The following is a 23,858-nucleotide window of genomic DNA, read 5'->3' on the forward strand; positions in this document are numbered from 1 at the left end:
CTTGTGTGACTTTTCCTTCACCAGATTAGGAAAATTTTCAGTCATTATTTCTTCAAACAGGTTCTCTGACCCTTGCTCACTCTCTTCTCCTTCTGGTATCCTTATGATGAGGATGCTGTTACATTTGATGTTGTCCCAGAGCTTCTTTAGACTTTCCTCATTTTCAAAATTCCCTTCTTTTTTATGCTCTGTTTGGGTGCTTACTACTATCCCCTCTAAATAGCTGATTAAATCCTTGGCTTCGTCTGCCCTGTTGTTGATGCCTTCTAGTGTATTCTTCATTTCTGATTGATTCTTTTTTTATGGTTTTTATGTCCTTTTTAAAATGTTTACTATCTCTCTCTTTTTTTAATATATTTTATTGATTTTTTTACAGAGAGGAAGGGAGAGGGATAGAGAGTTAGAAACATCGATGAGAGAGAAACATCGATCAGCCGCCTCCTGCACACTCCCTACTGGGTATGTGCCCGCAACCAAGGTACATGCCCTTGTCCGGAATCGAACCTGGGACCTTTGAGTCCACAGGCCGACGCTCTATCCACTGAGCCAAACCGGTTAGGGCACTATCTCTTTTTATAACTTGTCACTGAAATCATCCATTTTTTTCCTAAAGTTGTTGAGCACCTTTATAACCACTGTTTTAAACACTGTATCTAGTATTTTGGTCGCTTCCATCTCATATAATTCTTTTACTGGGGATTCCCCTTGTTCTTTCACTTGGGACATATTTCTTTGTCTCCTCATTTTGTCTCTGTGTATTAGGTAGATCTGCTATGACTAACAGACTTGTTATGACAGCTTTAGGTGTCTTGTTGGGCTCGGTGACACCATCTTCCAGATTACTCGAACCTGGTGCTCCAGGATTGTTTCTTGTGGGCGTGTGCACCCTCCTATTGTAGTTCAGTTTTGAATGCTGTTAACCCGTTTCTTGGGTGCCATTAACCTCGCAGACAGCCTGGTTACAAGGATAGACCTCCATCACCGTGTATGAGTCACTGTGCAGGGGCTGCCAACTGCCTGCCCCACTGCACCTGAGGTGGACTTGTTCTCAGCAAGGTCTGGTGCCTGCAGAATTCCCCTTTGTGTGTGCTGCTTGTGTGGCTAGTCGGGTTAGGCCAGGGGTGGGCAAACTTTTTGACTCGAGGGCCACAATGGGTTCTTAAACTGGACAGGAGGGCCGGAACAAAAGCATGGATGGAGTGTTTGTGTGAACTAATACATGTTAACACTGCTGCTGGTGAAGGAGCGGAGGGGAGAGCAAGAGAACCCTTCGCTCTTTCAGCTCCGCGGGCCGGATAGAACAGCCGAACGGGCCGGATCCGGCCCGCGGGCCGTAGTTTGCCCACGGCTGGGTTAGGCTCTGGTGTGGTCTGAAGCCACCACTGCTTGTGTTGAAGAATACTCATATTTTAATTTTGTTCAAGTTCAAGCAGAAATTGGTTGTACTGCCGCTTATATGCTAAATAAAATTTCAATTCTTTATGCATTCTTTTATTTGTTCCTCCATTTATTTGCTCTTATACTTTTCATTCATTTGGCCATCTGTCCATCTGTTCTTCTCTCCATCCAGAAGATGTGAGTTAACACATGCAGCATGCCAGGTGTTGTGATAGGTTTGGGGGCCTGGGAGGAAAAGTTATATCTCCTGTTTGAGGAATTTACTTTTCCATGGAGGGAGGTGGAAGACCCAGACACAGATGGAGCAAATCACAGGTCACTGATTCTCAGATATGACCTGTCCAGGTCTGTGAGCAGGATGATCTTCCATTTGGGGAACTTTGTCATTTTCTTGGACAGGGTCATCTAGGAGGGATTTGCTTCCCCAGTGGCTGAGTTTAACAGGCAGCTGTGCCCGGCAGGGCCATTTTCGGATTGTGTGGTTTATTTTCCTTTGCCTCTGTAGTAACTCTCATGTGTGATATAAACTTTGCTTCTTTGTAGAAAATGGTCATGCAAAAAAGCCATGGTGTGTGATGATAATGGCAAGAAACAGAAAAAGGAAATGGTCATGGCAGAGAAAATACATTTTGCATAAAAAAGTGTTTAATTCATTGGCAGGACAGATTTATGAAATCGGAGTTATCTATCTGTTCTGCAACAATAAAACAACCCTGACTTGTGAGCATGCTTTTACCAGTATTCCTAATGATAATTTTTTTAAATGGTTTTCATTATAGTGGGAGAATTAAGTGATGTATGGACCATTCAACAGTACTTACTTTGGTCCAAATACTGGGCTAACTCATTTTAATAGATGATTTTATTTCTTCTATAAACAATCCCGTGGAATCAGTTCTATTATTAATTTTACTTACAAATGAAATTGAGCATCAGAGGTTTGGAAATTTGTTTGATGTTAAGAGTGGTTTTGTAAAAAAAAACAACAAAAAACAAAACAAAAACAAAAACAAAAACAAAAAAAAAAAACACAAAAAAGATGCCCTAACCGGTTTGGCTCAGTGGATAGAGTGTCGGCCTGTGGACTGAAGGGTCCCAGGTTTGATTCTGGTCAAGGGCATGTACCTTGGTTGCGGGCACATCCCCAGTTGGGGGTGTGCAGGAGGTAGCTGATCGATGTTTCTCTCTCATCGGTGTTTCTAACTCTCTATCCCTCTCCCTTCCTCTCTGTAAAACATCAATAAAAATATTTTTAAAAAAAAGAGTGGTTTTGTGGAGTCTGCTTTTGAGTACTGGCCCTGGGAATGCAGGGTGCCATGTAACCCTTCCTGAGTTGTCTCAGATCTGGGTGTCACCCTGTCAGGGCTCCATGCAGGCTTTCTTAAACTTGATACTGTGGACACTTGGGTTGGGTAATTATGTGCTGTGGGAGGCTGTCCTGGGCACTGTAGGCTGTTGAGTAGCATTCTTGGCTTCTACCCTTGATTTCCCAGTAGCAACCGTCAGTTGAGACCACGAAAAATGTGTCCAACATCACCACTTATCCTGAGGGACAAAATCTTCCTTTTAGGGTCCCTGTAACTAACAGGCAACTTAGGATTCTGTGCTCTGATGCACCGAGGAGGAAACTGTGGTTAGGGTAGTAGGTGAACTATGACTGAGATGGTGCTGAGATGTTGTCCCTGCCCGAGTTAGCCAAACTGCAGAGCTAGAGAGCACCGTCTCCAAGGTTGTCTTCATTCTCACACCAACTTCAAGTTTGGGGATTTCTGACAACCACTCTCAGGTCCCCAAATTTCCTAATAGGACTCACAGAACCCACTGGAAGCTATTCTATCCAGGGTCCTGACTTACTGCAGGGGAAGGATACAGATTAAAGTCAGCAAGGGAGGAGAGGCGGAAGGCAGAATTTGGGAGGGTCTATACATGAGGTTCCTTTGGCCTTTCCCTGTGGAATCCGTACACGTTGCCTTCCCAGGATTGATGTCTGACATTACTCTACAGTATTGCCAAGCAGAGACGCTTCCCTTAGTGAAATGTTCAGAGATTTGTTGGGTTCCATGACTGATTAATTGATTGTCCATGTGTTAATCTTAGCCAATGGGTGACTCAAAGCCTGCCCCCTACATCTGATGATGGGCCATTCTGGCATGGTCATCCCTTACCATAAACTGTGGGATATGGCTGATCCCACCTAACGGCTCTCACTCTAAACAAAGCCACCCTGTCTCAGACTGCTTCCCGAAGTTGAGGGCAAAGGCCAGACCACTCTTTAGGTGTGACCAAGTTCTTTGTTACACAGTCCCCGAGAGGAGGAGCAGCCGCCCACTGTCCACTCGTCGTTGAGGTAGCCAGCAGCAATTCAGGCGTGATGTGTCAGTGGCAGGCCTGTTGTTTTGCTGGGGCTGCCATAATAAAATACCACAGACTGGATGGCTTACACAAAATGAATTTCTTTCTCACAGTTCGGAGGCTAGAAGTGTGAGATCAAGGTGGTGTCAACAGGGTTGACGTCCTTCTGAGGCCTCTCTCCTTAGCTTGCAGGCAGCTGCCACCTCACTGCATCCTCACGTGGTCTTTTCTCTGTGCACATGCATCTCTGGTGTCTCCCTCTTCTTAGAAGGACACCCATCATGATGGGTTAGGGCTTAACCCGAATGACCTCATTTTAACATCATTACATCTTTAAAGACCTTAGCTTTAAATATGATTACATTGTGTGGTACTAGGGGTTGGGACTTCAACCTATGAATTTGGGAGGGGAAGACACAATTCAGCCCATGACACTCTGCCCTCTAGTCTCCATCCCCTCAAATTCATGTTCTTGTGTATGAATATATCACCCCATCACAGCAACCCATTACCCATGAACCTGTTCCAGCATCGACTCCAGTATCTCATCTAAGTACCTAAGTCTGCTACGGGGGCGGTTCTCGGTCTGATTCATTTGAGCAGGTGCCTCCCCAGCTGTGAACCTGGGAACCACACAAGCTGTCTCCTTCCAAAATGCAGTGTTGGGGCAGGCACAGGAGAGGCATTCCCTTCCCAAGAGGCAGAATTAGAACGAGGAAAGGGACCACTGGTTCCAAGTAAGTCCAAACCTGGCAGGGAAATTCTGTTAGGTTTTTAAAATATGTATATTTTTTATTGATTTCAGAGAGGAAGGGAGAGGGAGAGAGATAGAAACATCAATGATGAGAGGGAATCATTTACTGGCTGCCTCCTGCATGACCCACACTGGGGATCGAGCCCGCAACCCAGGCATGTGCCCCGACCAGGAACTGAACCATGACCTCCCTGTTCACAGGTCAATGCTCAACCCCTGAGCCATGCTGGCTAGGCAAATTCTGTTAGGTTTTTAAGGCTATAGGACTGTCCACTTTGTGTTGGTGATGCTCTGTCTCCTAGGCCCCCCGGGGTGGGGGCTCTGTCTTCTAGATTCATTGGTGCAGCAGTGTCGCCCGTCACTGTGGGCGGCAGCTTTACCCCCACCGCTCCCAGTCAAAGTAAATATGAGAAATACTGAACCCTGCTTGGCCCTCAGATGTTTAGATGTTGCAGTCAAGGTGGGGAGACAGACATCTACACATAGTTGTAACAAACTTATTGTAATAAACAAAAGTTGTAATCGATAGTAAATTGTATGAATGCTAGAATTTACTATTTAAGAGTTTAGCAGTTTGGTCTGGAATATCCTCAGGAATATTTTGAGATGTTTCTCACATCATCTCTTGTAAAAAATGATTGAATCAATGAATCAAGAAAATAGAGAATTAGTACATTCTCTTTGGCAAGCTGGAGAATCTAAGGATTCCAGATAGGATTGGGAATCATAATTGAAAAGCTCAACAGCTTGATCATCATTCCTAAATATGTCCTTAATATACTTTTAACCTCCAGGAATAATCTTAGTGCAGATTTAGGAATGTTTTCCTTGAATAACTCTAATTTTTTTCTAAGACCTTTCAATATATATATTTTTAAGAGCTCACTGCTCTCAGAAGAAAGTGATAGGATACATTTAGGGATTTACAGTTTGTGTTCAGAAAATATTTGTGGTTTTTCTTTAAAAAATGAGTCACTTGACTGCACAAAACTTGCACACAGGTGGGTATGGGGCACCCGGGGGTACAGTTTATAAAGTGTGTGATTGCGTACTGTGCTGTATACTTGAAACTAATACAGAGTAATATTAAATGTAAACTGTAATTGGGAAAAACTCACCAAAAACTTGCACACAGACATTTATAGTAGCTTTACTCAGTATTGCCCAAACTTGGAAGCAACCAAGATACCCTTCAGTAGGTGAGTGGATAAATGCACTGGGGACACCCAGACCAAGTGTTTCAGCACTAAAGAGAAATGAGCTGTCAACCAGGAGAAGACATGGAGGGAACTTAAACGCACGTGATTAAGTGAAAGAAGCCAATCTGTGAAGAGTACATACTGTGTGATCCAACTATGTGACTTTCTGAAAAAGGCAAGATGGTGGAGACAGTAAAAAGATCAGGGGCTGTGGAAGGGATGCAGGGGAGGGGGAGGGAACAGGAGGAACACAGGATGTTTAGGGCAGTGGAACTCCTCTGGGTAATACTACAATGGTGAATAGTTGTCATTATACACTTGTCCAGCCCCATAGAATGTGCAGTTCCAAGGGAATACCCTGGCTGTGGACTCTGGGCGACTCTGATGTGCCAGTGGGACAAAGGGTAGATGGGAAATCTGTACCTATGCCCCATTTTGTAGTGAACCTAAAACTGGTGCAAAAAATTAAATCTGTTTAAAGGAAAAAGCTACAAGTTTCTTTATGACCAGGATGGGGAGATCATTTGTTTTCTCATTTTCTCTCTCATTTGTCTCTTTCTGTGTTGCTGTGAAATGTCGGCTTACGTAGGATCAAAGAATCATATTGCTTTTTTGTCTTTTATTATTTTTCATCCTTTCCTTGACTCTGCTGCTTTAAAATTCATCAGATGCTTTTCCTGCGGAGTTGCAGCACCGAGTCACCATTTGGCTGAAAATCGCACTCATTCTTCTCCTTTGAGCGATTATTTTGGATTCTCTAGTGTAAGTTGCCTTTTGTGTGACATGCATATCCTTTTGTTTAGCACATTTAAACCCAACAACAAACTTCTCTTAAATTGAAAAATGTTCAGTAACTCTAATAAGTAGTTTTGTTTGTTTGTTTGTGTGTTTTTGCTGTCATGAGCACCCTCTCAGGCATGACAAAGGCACCTAAGACCAGTCTCCAAGGGGCCTGGGTTTTGCATTTTGGTGGAGTTTCATTTGTGCCAACTGTTCCTGGGAGCTGATCAAAGCACATCTTCATTCTCTGCCGAGGCTGTGGTAGGGCAGTGGTCATCTTTTCTTTTCTCTCTTTCTCTCTTTTTTTGGAGTTGGGTACAATTGAATTAAATGTCCAAAGTATACTTTCTGAAAACATTCCCTCAAGAACAAAAAGACAGATTTTCTTTGTATATAAATAAAGAAGATGGTTGCTCTGAGGGAATGAAGAATTCTTTAATAAAACATTGTCTCTCCTCTACTTTGGCTCAACTGGGAAAAATCAGTTTTAGGTTCTTCAGGTGCAAAGGAAGATTCAAAAGAAAAGCTGACCGTCTCCACAGAGGGCAAGGTGGGCAGCTTACCTGGGCCCATCTCTCTGTGTACGTTAAGCGGCCTCTTTCCAAATGGAATAAACGAAGGAGACGGAAGTTTTCTTCTGTGGGAGTGGAATAAAGAACCACGTACATAAAAAGGTTGCCTAAATGTTTTCAAATTAGTGTTTTTTTAGTTTTGAAATTTTTGTCATGAGAAGTATAGTTTAGCCATATTAAAATGCAGCATTAACTTATATGTAAAAGTATTTTGTTCATTTCTATTGATATTTTGTCTTCCCTCCCAACTGAGGTTAAACATACTGCAGTTTTGAGCCATTAAAAACATGGAATGGGAGAGATTCATAATTACAAGGGTAGCCAATAATGTTTAAAATCCTCAATAATTATATCTTTTAAATTTCTTAAAAGCTTACTTTATTCACTGTGGAGAGAAGTATAATGGCTCATCTTTACTTCTCATATATGTGTTTTTAATGAATTCAATTCAATTTGAAAAGTAGAACATGTATACTAATGGAAGATAGTAGAGGAATTGTTATTGTACAATCCACTATAAAACCTGTTAAGAAAATAGAATTGCTATAAGTAATGCATGGTCGTAGTAGAAAAATTGAAACCAGAGGGAATTATAAAGAAGAAAGTAAAACTCATCTATTTATTTTGTCCTCAGAGAGATCATTTATTTCATCTCCTTTATTTTCTGCGTGCAAATGTATATGTATATTAACTGTTTTCATATAACTTTATTTCACAAAATTGGGAGCCCACTTTTGTTATCATGTGCTTTATACATTAGCATTGTATATGAGAATTTCCCATGTCATTGAATACTCCCCCAAATATAATTAAAATGATTGTTTTAAAGTTCATCATTTGATGAATTAGGAGTTATTTAACCACTTTCCTCCTGTGAGATTTTTAAGTTGATTTTCTTATATTACTCTAAAATTTACAACCTGAGAAGTAAAGACATAACTGTATAACGTCAAAGACACACTGGAGTGTTCACCATCCTCAGAAACCCCAAAGCTTCATTCGGAAGTATCACCAGCGCATATGGGCCTCTTTCTGCAAATGCTTGTCTTTGAGTCAAAATCTGGTCTTCAGTAGACATGTGTGACTCCTTCACTGGACCGTGCAGGCTCTGTCTGAGGGAGCCAGGGTTGTCACCACAGTAACTGGAGTAGAGTGTCCTCACTGAAGCGATGATAAGAAGAGGAAGGCCTGACAGTGAGATGGACAGGAGTGTTAGGGCATTTCCAGTTTAAGCCAGTGAATATGACTTGTGAAACCATGGGGAGACAAGTGACAGCCGTCCGGCAGCGTGCAGGCCCCCTCTCTCACACATGCATTCATCAGACCTGTGTCCTGGCTGAGTGCCAGGCACTGGGGGGTGCTGGTGGCCCATCATGAATGAGACATGTGCAGGCCCCCTCTGTCACATGTGCATTCAACAGACCTGTGTCCTGGCTGACTGTGCCAGGCACCGGGAGGGTGCTGGTGATCCATCATTAATGAGACATGGTTCTTGTACAGGAGGCCTTGAAGATTATGGAAGGTGACCAATAACTCTAGTGGATGGTTATAGTTACAGTAGTAGAAATGTATAAATTATTGTTGGAACACAATAATTTGCAGATGTCTGAGAAGTCAGGAAGGGTTCACAGGTCAGTGGGATTTCTCAGCTGATGGGTTTGAAGGGTGTTTGTTTGTATGGCAATGTTAAGTGGTTTGGACTCAAGCCAGTAGTAAAATGTGTTACATTTTTTGGTATTTTAATAGCTAATATTGGATTACAGAGTTGAGGTAAGGCTGAAAGCATAAAATAACTGTTTTTCACACAAATACCCCAAGTCATCCTGTAATGCTACTGCACGTGGAATAAAAAGAAAACAACACTGTTCAGTACAGTTTTTATTATTAACTCCTCATGAGTCAGGAATGATTATAGACCATATATGACTACATTAAGTAGTTTACGATATCAGTTTTGGAATTACTGCCTCACTTCCCCCCCCCCCCCCCGGACAGCCTATATAATAAAAGCCTAATATGCTAAGTGTCTGACCATTCTTTCGACTCTTCGACCAGTCGCTATGATGTGCACTGACCACCAGGGGGCAGACACTTCAACTGGTAGGTTAGCTTGCTGCTGGGGTCTGGCCGGGACTGGGCGAGATGGGCCAAACACACCCTGGAGCCCTCCCGCGGTCCCTCCCCGGTCCAAACGTGCACTGGTGGGGTCCCTCAGCCTGGTCTGCACCCTCTCGCAATCTGGGACCCCTTGGGGGATGTCAGAGAGCTGTTTTCGTAGGCCCTCGTAGGCCCAGGGACCCCACCAGTGCATGAATCCGTGCACTGAGTCTCTAGTAATACATAACTGAGCGAAAGCAAGTACCCAGTTTATTTGCCTCTGTATTCTCAGCTCCTAGTACAGTGCCTGACATAGAACACATAATAATAATGCATTTATGTCAAAATTCTACTTAAGAGAAGGTCTGATTCCATTAGAATTGCCCATTATTTTGATTTTTAAAATGCCACAGTTTGAAAATGTAATGTTTCCTTATTTTAAAAAAATCCAGTGGGAAAATAGAGGTACTATTGCAATGTGAGGTCCATTTAATTTCTATTGAAAAGGAAAAATGCTGCTCTATTATAAGTAGCAGTATATGGTTATATCAGTTTTTTTTTGAAGTGACACTTTTCCCTTGGCGTACCAGAGATCGAGGCTCCAGATATTCTCTGAGGATCCTGAGGCGGATATTTAAGGCAGGGGTGTGCGGGGCCCACAGAAGATTTCACTTAGGAGCTCTTGTCCATTATGGTGACTGTGGAGATTATCACTGTGGCATCGGCTCCCAGCCGTTCCACCGATGCAGCAGGCCACCCTTGCCTATTTTGGTGGACTGGTTTGTAAGCTGTTGAAAATCGAAATCAGGCTCAAATATGAAATGAATATTGGAGTGAGTACTCGCAGAAAAGCAAAGCCCAGTGAGCTGTCAGCTCAGCAGAGTTCACGTGCTGGGAGCTAGCACTCCCGAGGTGATGTCAGGGGAGGACAGCTGTCCACAGAGCTGGAGACGGGCTACTTCTGGTGCAGGCAGCCGCTGCTACAGAGAGGAAGCATGGAGGCTGTTCAGGTTCCATCGCTGCTGCAGATACGCTTGATTTTTCTAGAAGGGAAACTTGAAACAATCTGGAAGTTTTCCTCTCTTAATTCCTTCAAGATAATACCGCCCCCCCCCCCAACAAACAAACAAAACAAAATCCAAAACACACATATAAAAAAGCAAAAATGAAAACAAACAAAACTTCAGGGACAATTAGTACTTTTCTTCTTTTCTAGCAACTGCTAATAATAGTAGTTTGAATGCAGGTCCTTAAGAACTCTGATGAAGCCGCATCAGCTGAACAGGTAGTGTATTGCGCTGGTGGATCTGCCTAAATTAGACCGGTGGGAATTGAGAAAATTATACTGTATGTTAAGTATAAAGGACCACCCATCCAATTCCACAGGAGCCCGAGTTGCCCCAGGAGCAGCTAGTCCTGCCCTCCCAGCCGAGGACAGTGACATTGCTGCCTGAGAAACCCCTGCTGTCGGGACTGCGCGCTCTGTGTGCGCAGATTGCAGCATCGGCTCAGACTTGCCTTTTGGAAACGGGTCAGTAGAAAAGATCTGCTACCAGAAATCACCTGTTTCAGAAGGAAACTTCTTTCAAGCCAGCTCACTGATGTGAAGTAGAGAGACCAGCTCTCCCTCACACCCGCTCTAAGCCACTCCGCCAGCGTGGGGGGGTGCTGGGTACACAGGTGAGCGAAGCCGGGCGGCCTCAGGCCCGGGGCCTGCCCAGCGGGAAGAAGCAGCCTCAGGACCACACTGTGGAAGAAACGTGGACATCTTCTTCCCCGAGATACAGATGCGCTTGAAGTTTCAATTTCCTTTGTGGCATTTACGCCGTATGATTATTTTTTTAGTGTCAAAGAATAGAAAATTAGTTTTAATTGTTACGTATGGGGCACCATATGGCCACCCTATAATTCTGGCATCCCATGGAGCTGCATGTGCATATGGGAAGTGAAATTAATTGGAAATCACACCCTGAAATCTATTATTAAGTCAGTAAAGCTAACAGCTTGCGGGGTGTCCTCATATCAGCATGATGTAATTGCACATAACAACAAGTAGCTGTAATTCACATGGGAGACCAGGAGGGTAAACAGGTCAGGCGGACAGCCGTGGGAGGCAGTGGCATTAATTATGGATGCCACAGCCAACAGTTCGTTCCCGCTCTCCGCAAGCCCAGGGCCGAGGGAAGCCGTTTAATCACATCCAAGTGAATTAATCTGCAGTCCTGTGAATTTCACAGCCCGGGGACGGATTCTGATTTGGCCAACGGTGTCATCGTGAGCGAAGGCCCCTCCTGCTGAACGGGTGGCAGTTACTTAAATCAGAAGTTCCCAAAATGAGCTGTGTGCCAGGATCTACTGAGGAACTTTAAAACACACTGAGCTCGAGTGTGATTCCTGACATTTTTACTCATTAGCTCTGGATTTCTAAGCTATTAAGCAGTTCTACAGGTGTCCTACTGCCGCCCAGCCGGGACCGTGGGAAGCGCTGATTTAAGGGACACATCACACAGGCTTGGGATAGTTGATGATGAGTCTGCAGCTGGCATGTGTTCCGTTTCCCTAATTAGGTTCCCAATTTTAAAATCAAGTAAAGTGAGGTAACACAGAAACATAACCTAAGGTCTAATACAGTGATGGCGAACCTATCACACGTGTGTCAGAGGTGACACGTGAACTCATTTTTTTGGTTGATTTTTCTTTGTTAAATGGCATTTAAATATATAAAATAAATATCAAAAATGTAAGTCTTCGTTTTACTATGGTTGCAAATATCAAAAAATTTTTGTACGTGACACGGCATCAGAGTTAACTTAGGGTTTTTCAAAATGCTGACACGCCGACCTCAAAAGGTTCGCCATCACTGGTCTAATACTTTACTTGCTAAAGAAAAAAATTTGATGTCATCTGTGCTCTGTGTGCAATTTCCTGGTTTATGTGGGTCTCCTTCCCAGGACTGGACTCAGGGAGGGCACTGGCTGTTTTATTCACTTTCGTGTTCAAGGCACAGAGTGGTAGGAAATAAATAAATGTTTATAGACTATGAATATATGTGTGAAAAGAAGCAAAATATTATATTCACTTTTAAAATTAATAACTATTTTCTTCCATTATCGGCATCAAACATAGTCTTTATTCATGTGAGTTGACAATAACAGCAGTGTTATAAATGACTACACAATTTGTGATATTAGTGCAACCTTGTATTAAGTCACTGAGGACATAGTCCATGCATTTGTAGCCAGGAAGGAGATTTTTCCTAGTCTTGAGTCCTTTTCCTGTGAATGATGGGTGTATAAACCAAGTTGTATCTGTAGGAGCCATGTCTAGAACTGCAGCTGAGGGACTCATTGGTGAGCCTTTGGGGTAAGTGCAGTCCAGGCCGTTCTTTGTGCTAGGGATGGGAGGTCCCTGTGCGTGGTGTCAAGGTGCCCTCCATCCCTGGAACCTGCGCTCGTTTCTGTTTTATCTTCCACACTTTGTCATGCCTCATGCTCCCACATCGCTTGGAATTACCTTTGTTCTCCAGCTTTCTTGGGTGTGTGACTTCCATCCTTCCAGTCCCCAGGACAGAGTTGTGTCCCGAAGGTCTTAAACGCGGTGCAGACACTATGGCGTTGAAAGCACTGTGCTATCTGGCCCAGAACATGTTGCCTGTGGTAACTGACTGGTTTGGCTTTAGGCAGGTCGGGATCTCATTGATGGACCAGAGGGAAGGAAATGATGTTGTTAAGGCAACAGCTGAGGCAGAGACGTGGGAAGAAGGATTTTGACAGCAGAGCTGAAAAGCCGAGAAAGACAAGCAGGTCTGGTAGCCTGACTCGAGGCCTGACTGGCAGAGAACGCTTGCTGTCTCTTAACATCAGGACTCCCTTTCTTTCTAAACAGTGGGGCCCCGAAGATTGTTTGTTTGATACTTTACTTGGAAATAATTTCAAACTGTGGAGAATTCTGAGTCCCATACAAGCAGCTCCATATCACTTTCACCAGAGTCCCCTGCTCCTAGCATTTGAGAACATGATACCCCATCGCCCTGCGCCCTGTGGTATGTACTCCCTAAATCGGGAAGCCCCCCCGCATCACCCCCACGCAGTCCTCACAGCAGGAAACAGTGTGGACACTGCCACCAGATAGATTCCACCAGCTGCCTCGACAGCGTCCCCTCGTCCCTGAGCCAGGGTCCAAGTCGGGAACACACACTGCACTCAGTTGTCACGTCTGCTTCATCCTCCTCTCTAGAACATTCCTTGGTGTTTCTCTTTCTTTCAGGACCTTGGGTAAAAGTGTCCAGGCCCTTCCTTCTGTAGAGTGCCTCTCAGCCTGGATCTGTCCAGTGCCCCACACATCATGGTCAGCTGTTCTCAGCTGGTCGCTTTAGGAAGTACGTGACCTGCCCCACCACTGGTCACGTGTGTTTGTCAAGTTTCTGCACCTTAGATTTTACATTTCCCCTTTGTAATTGTTTAGGGTTTTGTGGGGAGCTGTTCTGAGATCACACATATATCAAGTTTGTCATCTGACCTCCACCCACCAGCCTGGCCTTCACTTAGCTCTGTAATAGTTGTCAGTTGGAGATCCTCATTTCCATCATTTGTACATACCTATGAGCTGGTAATCTATTGGAGAAAGAGATTTTCCTTCTGCCTTATTTATTTATTTATATCAGCAAGGACCTATGAATTCCTGTTTTAGTCAATGTGCCATCATCCATTCCTAAGTCACTTTTGACATGTACTTTCTTATACAAGATGTCCTTGGATTTCCCTAAGGAGAGATGCTGTTTTCAGTAGAGATGCATTCATTCTACTCTGCATATACACATTTACTTCCACACACACATCAACACCCATGTCTTCTCTACATGTTACGAAAAAGTGTGTGTATGTCAGTACCTGACATTTCAGTCTTATTTCAGTCTTATTCGAGTTCTTCCCAGCCTCCCCGCTTTGGAAAGACTTCCTCCAACCACAGAAAACCTGGCTCTCCTCATCGACCCCACATACTTACTTCTGCAATCAATGTCTCTTAGTCTAGCAATATGATCAATTTCCCAATATTCTTTCTGCCGCCCCCCCCCCCCCCCGCAGCCTCCAGCATCTTCAGTTTTAGGGTGCTGTGAGATCTGCACTGGTGTGTCTCTGTGAGCACCTCCCTCCCCTTCTCTCGGTGACAGTGAACTTGGGTCCCAGGTGTGCTGCCGGCACCTGTGTGGCCCTTGCCCCCTCCCCTTTGCACCCCTGTTCTCAGGGACCAGGGCCTCGCCCACGGCTGCCTGGAGGAAAGACTGTTTCCAGTCTCCCGCGCAACCCGTGTGGACTTGTTATGGCAATGGAGCCAGTCTGACCGGGCGGTGGGAGACGTGTAGAGGGTGTGATGGTCATGGAATCACACATGGTTCTGAACTCACTTTGGGACATTATGTGAGAGAAAAATAAATTTCTATCTTACTTAAAGTTTTAAAATTATTATTTAGAACTTTTGGTCCCTCAACATCTAACCCAATTCTAACTAATACTCCCCCTGCCAGAAAAGAAGGGAACCATATGAATTCTGAATTCCATGAGGCAGTAAAGGGGTGTGAGGGAGGTCAGCACCCAATGCAGCAGGGCAGCCAGTGCAGCATTTAACCTCCTGGATCAAGGGCCAGGATGCAGAAGTTGAAAATGGCTGTAGGACACAAAGGGTACCATGGGATGGCATTCAAGTTCACAAGCGAAAGTCTAAAAAGCTAAAAAATCAAAAACAAAACCAGCAAACTGAACATGTGCACAGTCAGTGAAGGTGATAGCTGAAGCCGTGAGCAGCTAACGTGGGTCTGCTGGAATTGGGTAGAATTAGGCAGAATCAGATGGTGGGCTAACATGACTGAGCCCAGGTTATATATAGTTGGCAAGACCACCCTGATTGGGGGCAAGGGGGGGGTGTCTCCATTTGTCTCAGTGACTATTAAAAACTAGAGTCCCTTGGCCTGGCCTGCACCCTCTCACTATCCGGGATCCCTTTGGGGATGTCAGACTGCTGATTTTGGCCCAATCCCCGCATGCCAGGCCGACGGACCCCCACTGGTGCATGAATCCGTCCACCGGGCCTCTAGTATGCATATAAGGTCTTTGGTTAATCTCTTCCTGCCCTCCCCTCTCCCCGCTTCACTTTGAGATTCATCAGTCTGTTCCATGTTTCCATGCCTGTGTGTTGAGCATCTTCCCCCTGGTGGTCAGTGTGCGTCATAGCTACCGGTTGTACGGTCACCTAGGCTTTTATATATATAGATAATAAGAATTGCAAATTCAACTTGTGCAAAAGTGGATTTTTAAGAATGTGTTTCTTTACTAAACCAGATATTTAATTAAGGCTGCAAGTGTGCTCTTGGTAGCACCGCCTCCCTAGGTCTCCAAACACACTGACCCAGGACTGTCCCTGCTGCAGTGGCCATGACCAAGGTGCGTGGTGGACCAGATTGTCATCCTGGCAGGGACTGGGCCAGGCTGTCCTAAAGCTGATTTCTGCTGACTCTGCCCGGCCCCCTGGTGAGGTGGGGTGTTGGCCCTCAGCAGGTGAGCTGCTGCCCTGGGCAGCGAGGTAACATCCACGCCCCTCTTGCCTGGCATGTGCTAGAAAAAGCCTGGGCTGCACGTCACACCCTTCAACAAGCCACTTATTACCTTGGGCAGCTCCGGCTGAGGCAAGTATATTAAATCCAATATTTTCAACCATTAACTGGGGACAGTTTTTAAATGACAGGGCTATTGGGGCGATTAGTGATAACACATGTAAGAATCAGTCATATATTTCTTTTAGCAGTGACACAAACAACAGCGGCATTTATTAGAGAAGGATGTGGGCTGATGGGTTAGTTTAGGAACCATTTGGGGCCCAAATCAGAGGGTGTAAGACATAAAATCCATAGAACCTCATGTTCACTAGTCACCTGCTCTGTCCCAGGCATTGTTCAGTCTTCACGTGAGTGCATCCCTGAGTTCTCCCAGTGGCCTGTGAGATGCTTGCTAGTGTCCTTTCCATTTTCTATGTGGAAAACTCCTGTAGTTTAGAGAGGTTAAGTGACTTTTAAAATTTTACCCAGCAAAGTAAAACAGTTGAACCAGAATTTATATCCAGGAACCCCAATGCTAGACAGTGGACTTAAGTCCACTCTCCTGGATCCTTGTGGGTCCACATCTGTCTCCGCAGTGACAAGGCCGCAGAGGAGGTGGGACTGGTACCGCCTCTGACTTCTCAGCATTGCTCTCTGACGTGCACCTGTCAGTTTGCATGCTGTCTTTTTCACAAGTGTAGTACCAGTAAAAGTACTGAGGGGACACTGTTGATGTCGGCTTGGTTTTATGACAGGAAGATCAAGTATATTAAATCACAAAGACAGTTGGTTGTATAGACAGTGAAAGGAATTGTTCTTGAAGCTACTAACCCTTGCCAGCTACCTGGTGGGCGTACCCTTACATGCAGCTCAAATCGGATGTTGCTGTTGTTGCAATTATCGGGTCTGCATCTTTTCTTCGTTTTAATTGGCAGACCCCACAAGTCATGGTCAGGAACCTGGTGGCTCGCCTTCTCTCTGGTGGCTGTCACCTTACCTAGCCCCAACCTCTGCCGCTGCCCCACACTTGAGTGGGTGAGGGTGAATGACGGTCATGCTCACCTGCCACGGGAGGAGCTCAGCTCTGCCGGGTCTGTGCTCTGTCCACCGACTGTGTGACCTTCTGTGTTGGTGTCCGATCTCTAGGCACAGTGCCTCCGGCAGAGGCTGATGTGAAGATGAAAGGAGACGAGGTGTGTCAAGTCCTCCGAACCATGCTTGGTGGGTAGTCAGTGCTGAGTACGTGGGCTCTTTTAAGACAAGTAACAACAACCCCAACCACCATAGTAACAATAACAGCGATAGCAGCAATGGTGCTAAAGGACAGGCAATCGTGTATCTTAACAGTGATGGACAGACACCAGCTGAGTTCAGCATGTAGCTCACTTCCCGGCTCATCCTCCCCCCCTTCCCCACCACAGCCCGCCACAGGTGTGGGTCCCGCACTGCTGCTGGGAGGGCGGCCTGTGCTGCACCTCAGCCTGCCAAGGGGCACGATGCTGGGCAGCTCCGGCTGAGGCAAGGCACATGTTCTCTGCCGGGAGTCCTGGCGGATGGGCTGGGGCCATTTGTGCCGTGTGACAACCACGGGCATCAAAAGGGAGACAGACAAAAAGCAATGAGATGTGCAGGGCTTGGAACTAAACAAACTACTCAAACATAAATCAAAAGGCAGTGGCCTTGGCCGCGGGGGACTCCTCTCTGGGGTCTGGAGGCATCCAGGTTACTTACAAAAGCAAAAGTGTGGCTGGTGGTGGCTGGGTGGTGGCAGGGTGATGCTGTGGCGTAGATTTGGGCTGCTCTCCAGGCATCTGACCCTTTATCTTGATGTGAACTCCTATGTTCTCATGAACCATGAGCACATTTTTATTGTTTCTGAATGACTGGAAAAAATACAAGACAGGTATCTGTACTCCTAACACTTGGGAAGGTCAGTATTAGATTTTATTATTGTAAAAATTATCTTGCCCAGTGGTGAGCATGTTCATCATTATCACCCTCATCTCCTACTTCCTTGACGCTTACGATGCAGGCTTAAGAATAAGCCAGTGTGAGTATAAGCCCGGCATTGTGTTAAGTACTTTACTTTGTCTTCTCATAAAACACCTATAGCAACTCTGAAAGGTAGGCACTCTTTTTGTTAATTTTATTTTATAAATGACAAAATTGAGGCTCTATTTTCCGGCCAAGGTTGCTCAGCTGACTGGTAAGGGCAAAGCCTGAGTCCTAGTGCAGAGCTGCCCAACCCATAACGCGGGGACTTGCCCACTGCACTTGAATCCTCTCCGATGTTTTCTTCTCAGGGGGGACTTAGGAGGATGGTAAGTTTATGTTCATAGAAAGCAGACATCATAAGTCCGCATGTCCCTCTTAGAGTGTTGGAGCTCGGGGACTCCTCAAGAGGGCATGGCACCCCTTTGCGTTGCCCTAAAGGACACATGATGTGAGGCATAGTGCTTTGTGCTGCATGGGCCAGGGGACAGGTTTGGCACCGCCCCACCCCCCATTCTGAGGCACACCCCCATTCTGAGGCACACCCCCATTCTGAGGCGCACCTGTGAACTGTGAGGGTGGGAAGGATGGCCGTGTTCTGTGTACGTCTCAAGCACCGATACGATCTAATGCATAATAAGCTTATTTTAAAAATAGCTGCTATTCCCCTCCCCCAGTATTTACAGAAGGAGCACATGTTCTCTGTAGCAAATTTACAATCAAAAGGAAGAAAAGTTACCCATAGTCTATCCCCCTCCAAATAATCAGAGTTAACACTTCAATATATTATATCCTAAAGTATTCTTAGTATATACATTATATACATATACATATACATATACATATATTTAATGATATATATTTTATATTACAGCAAACCTTTTCCCCTCACTTAGCAATAATACTGTTACTGTTCTTATCAAGTCAAATAAACGTAATTTATTCAAAGCATAAAATAGCTTTTCTCTGATTATAAATGACATAAGCAGTCACTGTAAAAAGTGCAGAAGAAAGTAAAAATTATTTGAACCCTCAGCACCTGTTATTAACCACTGTCAGTGTGGCTTTATGTCATTTCAGCCTTTTTTTAGGCATTTATATCTGTATTTTCTAAAGTTTTCAAAAGAGTAATGTAGTTAAATTGTAATGTTTTGGATTTTATCTTCTAAATACTTTCTGGTGGCTTTCTTTAAAAAACCCTGCGGGCTTGTTGAAAGTCTGGAGTCCCACAGGGCTACGCTTCAGGCATTGGCAGCATAGAAGGGCGTCGGGTGAAGATTGTCACTCCCATCGCTCATCCCTTCAGCGTCACATCCAGGCTCCCAGCATCGTCCCGGCTCCTCGGGAGGTGCAAGGTCTCCCAGGGGTATTTACCTCCATCCAACGTGGAGCTGTCTCAGCAATTCCCAGGACACAGCTGGCGCAGCTGTGCCTGGTCACTTCCCTGAGCTCACACAACATCACTGCTGTCAAAATTATGTGTTAGAACGATTAGTGGTTTTCAAAAAGTTGCATATGCTCATGGTAAAAAGAAATCCCTTCAGAATTCAGTGCTTTGCATATCACTGACTGACTAGGAACGCTTCACTCAGGATTTGGCTTAGAGGTGGTAGGTAGATACCGCTGAACAGTGGCAGGCCTGGTGGCCTCCTGCAGGCCAGGCATCGGGGTGGACACAGTTAACATCTGTTGTTTAGTTTTAGTGAAAATCCAGTTAAGAGACTTTAGATTCCTATTGGTTTATTTAGATATTTTGTAGTAAGGCTACTCTTAATAGGTTCTCAGAAACAATCATGTGTTTCTTAAATGGGCTTTGCGTCATACAGGCACATGCATTTGTCAAAACCTGTTGAAGGGTGCACTTCAGATTTGTGCAGTCACTGTATGTAAATTTTGTCTCTCCCCAAGAAGGAACTGTAACCAGCTTTCCAGTGTTAGTTACTGAAGCGTATGCTGGAGCATTAAGGTGATGGTACTGCTGTCTACAACTTACTTTGAAATACATGGAAACGAAAGACGACTGATGACGGAGAGATGTGGTAAAGCGGACATAGGGAAGGGGTGACTGTGGTCAGACCTGGGTGCTGTGTGGATGTTTACTTGTGGTTCAGCTTTTCCAGGTGATTGGAAATGTTCATAATAAAATGTTGGGGGGAAACCCAGTCATGAGGCTGTATGTGAAGGGGTTAGAGCTCAGTCTCTAGAAGTTTCTTTCTAGCTTAAGCATCCAGACTCGTGTTCTGGATAGCTGTGTGACGGGAAGACTCAGCCTCACCTAGGTTATCTATTAAATGTGGATAAAGACTAGACTTAGCACAAATCTCATTCCGGAGAAAGCTCCTAGCGCACACTGATTATGATTTCCCAGTGCACAGGAGGTGGTGTTTGTGAATGTGCTGAGGGCCTACATGTGGCCGCAGTCTCATTGGTCATTTCAGGAGCAGGAGGTGACTTCACTCAGCATCACACCACGTGTGTGCTCAGGGGAAGCTTTCACGTGGGAGATGGCTGAGGGGCCTGATGCGGGAAGCTACAGTGGCCACGTTGACTTGGCCAGAACCCCGCCCTGGCTCCGTGGGTCCCCCTCGGCCGGGTGTCTCCTCTGAACTGGAAGGGCCCTCAGAGGGGGTGGAATCGGCTTTGTCGGCTCACAGTGTTCCCAGTCCAGGCTCATTCCTTTGGTCCTCAGAATGGCTCCCTTTGTGACCAGCTCGGCCATCTCCTCTTTTGGGATGATTCTGTTTTCTGCTTTATGGACACGTTTCCTGGGAAATTCTAGGGCAGCAAGATCTCCCCTCCCCACAGTCTGATCATGTTTGTGCATCACGACAGCCTGTTCACCTCTCACCGGAGGCAAAGAGAAAGGGCCAGGACCTGGGAAAGGCTGCCCTGGGGTGACAGCAGCCCCAGGGGAGGGAAGGACATTCCATCTGTGGAGGTGCTGTCTGCTTCTCGGGTCTGATATGCTGCTGGGAACCAAGGTGGAGAACAGAGTGAAAACTAGGGTGTTTCAGGAGAGTGGGATATAGAACAAATATGGCTGCGTTTGGGGGGAGAGCGTGCCGTCATGGGTCGGAGTGGACTTACATGCTGGCTTCCCAGCTACAGTGATGAGAAGTAACCGTGACCGGTGTCTGTTCCCAGCCCCGTCTGCCTGGAATCCACGGCTCATGGTGGCTGATCAGGTTCTCTTCTCTTTGTGGCTCCTCTGTCCTTTGGCTGCTCTGCGTGCCCCCACACTTTCCCTTCTCACGGTACGTTGTTCTAAACATTTATGCCAGCATTCAGGTTTTTCATTAATTATCTGTATCTCTTTCCTCCATTGGATTGTAAGCTTCTGAAACGCAGTGACCATGGCTTTTTTAATCTTTGAGTTCCCAGAGTAGCTACTCAGTAGATGTCTTAAAAGGGCGCGACATTGTTCTGCCATGATGACCTCCCCGGACGGGGCAGGCAGAGGGCGTGGAGGTCCTGGCCCTGCTTCCCTAAGACGGCTCCGCAGGCACAGCATCCCTCACCCAGTGAGCGAGGTGATGAAGGCTGGCACAGAAAAGAACATTTAAGTATGCAAGATAAGCTGTGGATAAATGTCTACATTTATCTTACATCTTAAGCTCATTTTTATGACAACACATGATAATTGCAACAAGCATCTAAATCATTACTGAAAGATGCCCAGCCTGTGCACCCCAGCCCCAGTGATAATTTCAGTTTAGTTTTATTAATTCATTTAGGATTCCTGGTGACTCTGTTCACAAATGAATTTATTTTTTAAAAATATTAATCATTAAGGTTTAACTGTGAGCATTTTCCCACGTTCATATATGAAGATAGACTTAATCATGGTTAATGGGTGTGTAGTAGCATATTATTTCATTGTATTATTACAGTTCATATAGAATTTATTTTCCAGTCCTGAATGTGGAAATGCTGCTGGACATTGGATTGTGTTCAGGGTTTCATGCTGTGATTGCAGTGCAGTGAAAAGCCGTATTTCTGTACGTGGCTGACTTTCATGGAGTGGATCGCTCTTCCAGAAGGTTTTCTGTGAGCTCTGCGCTCTCAGGAGCAGGAACGGGTGCCCAGTCTTGCTCCTTGATTGGCATGAGGCTCAGGAGGCTGTGAGGGATTTTGAATGTGCCCTGCATTTGGGAAGTCAGACAGATACAGGGCCTTTGTAACGGGGGTCTCCCTAAAGAGCAGAGCTGGTTAGAGAGGTTGGGGTCCTGCGGGGTGGTGTCTGAGGGCTGAGGGCCCCTGTGGGGTGGGTTCTGGGCTGAGGACCCCTGCAGGGTGGTGTCTGGGCTGAGGGCTGAGGGCCCCTGTGGGGTGGTGTATAGGCTTAGGGCTCAGGGCTCCTGCAGGGTGGGGTCTGGGATGAGGGCCCCTGTGGTGTCTGGGCTTAGGGCTGAGGGCCCCCGTGGGATGGTGTCTGAGCTGCAGGCTGAGGGCTCAGGGCCCCTGCAAGGTGGTGTCTGGGCTGAGGGCTGAGGGCCCCTGTGGGTGGTGTCTGGGCTGCAGGCCGAGGGCTCAGGGCTCCCAGGTTAGAGTGAGGCTGTGCCTGACTGAGCCCGTGTCCCTTGGAGAGTGTGCACCCACTGGAGTAGAGACTCTGCTGCAGAGGGAACAGCTGTGTCACCAGGCTCAGCCACCCTGCCGAGGAGCCCTCTGAAGGACCCACCATGAGCAGCTGCAGGGTCTGCCGTGACGGCGGAAGGAGGGCCTAGGGAAGGGAGAGGTGCGGTCAGTGGACCTCCGGCGGCGGAGTGAGCACAGTCACCAGGCGGTGCAGCCGGTTCCAGACACTCGCACAGGAGAACACCCCTCACCTCGGCAGAGCCAGATCGAGGAGTTGACTTAAATAAGAGAAAATAGGGAAAAGAGAAGATTTCTAATGAAGAGGGTAGGAGACCTCAGAATGCTAGTAACATGGCTGTGAAAGTGAAAGAAACACATTTAAATCTGGGTGCAGCCAGGAAATACTTATTTTCATACATTTTATTTTCAGAGTCATTCCTGTCAGCTCTGAAAATAAAAGCATCATGAGTTATCTTCCCATGTCAGTCCTGGCATCACCACGCGTCGCTTCCTCTTGTTCATCGCTGGCTGATGCCGGGAGATCCCTTTTATGTCTCTGTTATCATGTAGCTTCCACATGCCGGCCACGCAGGCAGGGCTTTGCCCAGCCGAGCCGCTCAGCGTCTCCCACCCTGTGCGAGCTTCCGCGCCCGCGGCCAGTCCCTGGGCCGTGACTAACTCTGGTTCTGCTTGCCTAATTGAACCTACCTTGACTGAATGCACCTTTGGTTTGAAAATCAGAAAAAAAGAAAAGAAAAGCTCTTTTAGAGCTGGTTTTCTTTTATCCTTTCCCTTCAATTGGACCACAAAACCCTGTAGAAATGCATTGGTGTTCATAAATGCTTTTCATCTTCCACGACTGTATCCAGGGTGCACTCGGGGGGGAGGGGGGTCCCTCAGCCCGGCCTGTGCCCTCTCGCAGTCTGGGACCCCTCGGGAGATAACGACCTACTGGCTTAGGCCTGCTCCCGGGTGGAAGAGGGCAGGCCCAATCCCTAGGTGCAGCCCCTGGTCGGGCTCAGAGCAGGGCCGATTGGGGAGTTGGGGTGCCGCCCCCTGTCATACACAGAGCAGGGCGATCAGGAGGTTGTGATTCCACCCTCAGTCACGCTCAGGGTAGGGCCGATTGGGGGTTGGGGCACCATCCCCTGTCACACTCAAGGCAGGGTCAATGGGAAGGTTGCGGCGCCACCCCTGTCATGCACAGAGCAGGGCCAGTCAGGGGGTTGGGGCATTTCCCCCTGTCACTCACAGAGCAGGGCCCATCAGGGGGGTTGGGGCTCTGTACCCTGTCATGCACAGAGCAGGGCCAATCAGGGTTGGGGCGCAGCCCCCTGTCACGCACAGAGCAGGGCCCATCAGGGGGTTGGGGCACCGCTCTCTATCACCCACAGAGCAGGGCTGATCAGGGGGTTGGGACGCCACCACTCTCACACTCAGGGCAGGGCCGATGGGGAGGTTATGGTTCTACCCTGTCCCACACGGAGCAGGGCCCGTGGGGGGGGGGGCGTTGGGGCGCCGCACCCTGTCACACACAGAGCTGCAGG

At 46.5% G+C, this 23,858-nt stretch overlaps 1 protein-coding gene across 1 annotated transcript in view; it reads left to right on the top strand.

The window, feature by feature from the left end:
• Positions 1-23,858, top strand: part of SUCLG2 (succinate-CoA ligase GDP-forming subunit beta) — a 233,953-nt gene that overhangs the window by 93,394 nt on the left and 116,701 nt on the right. The window lies entirely within an intron of this gene.

This window comes from Myotis nattereri, assembly GCF_964212035.1.
Source record: "Myotis nattereri genome assembly, chromosome: 14".
Classification (NCBI taxonomy): Eukaryota; Metazoa; Chordata; class Mammalia; order Chiroptera; family Vespertilionidae; genus Myotis; species Myotis nattereri.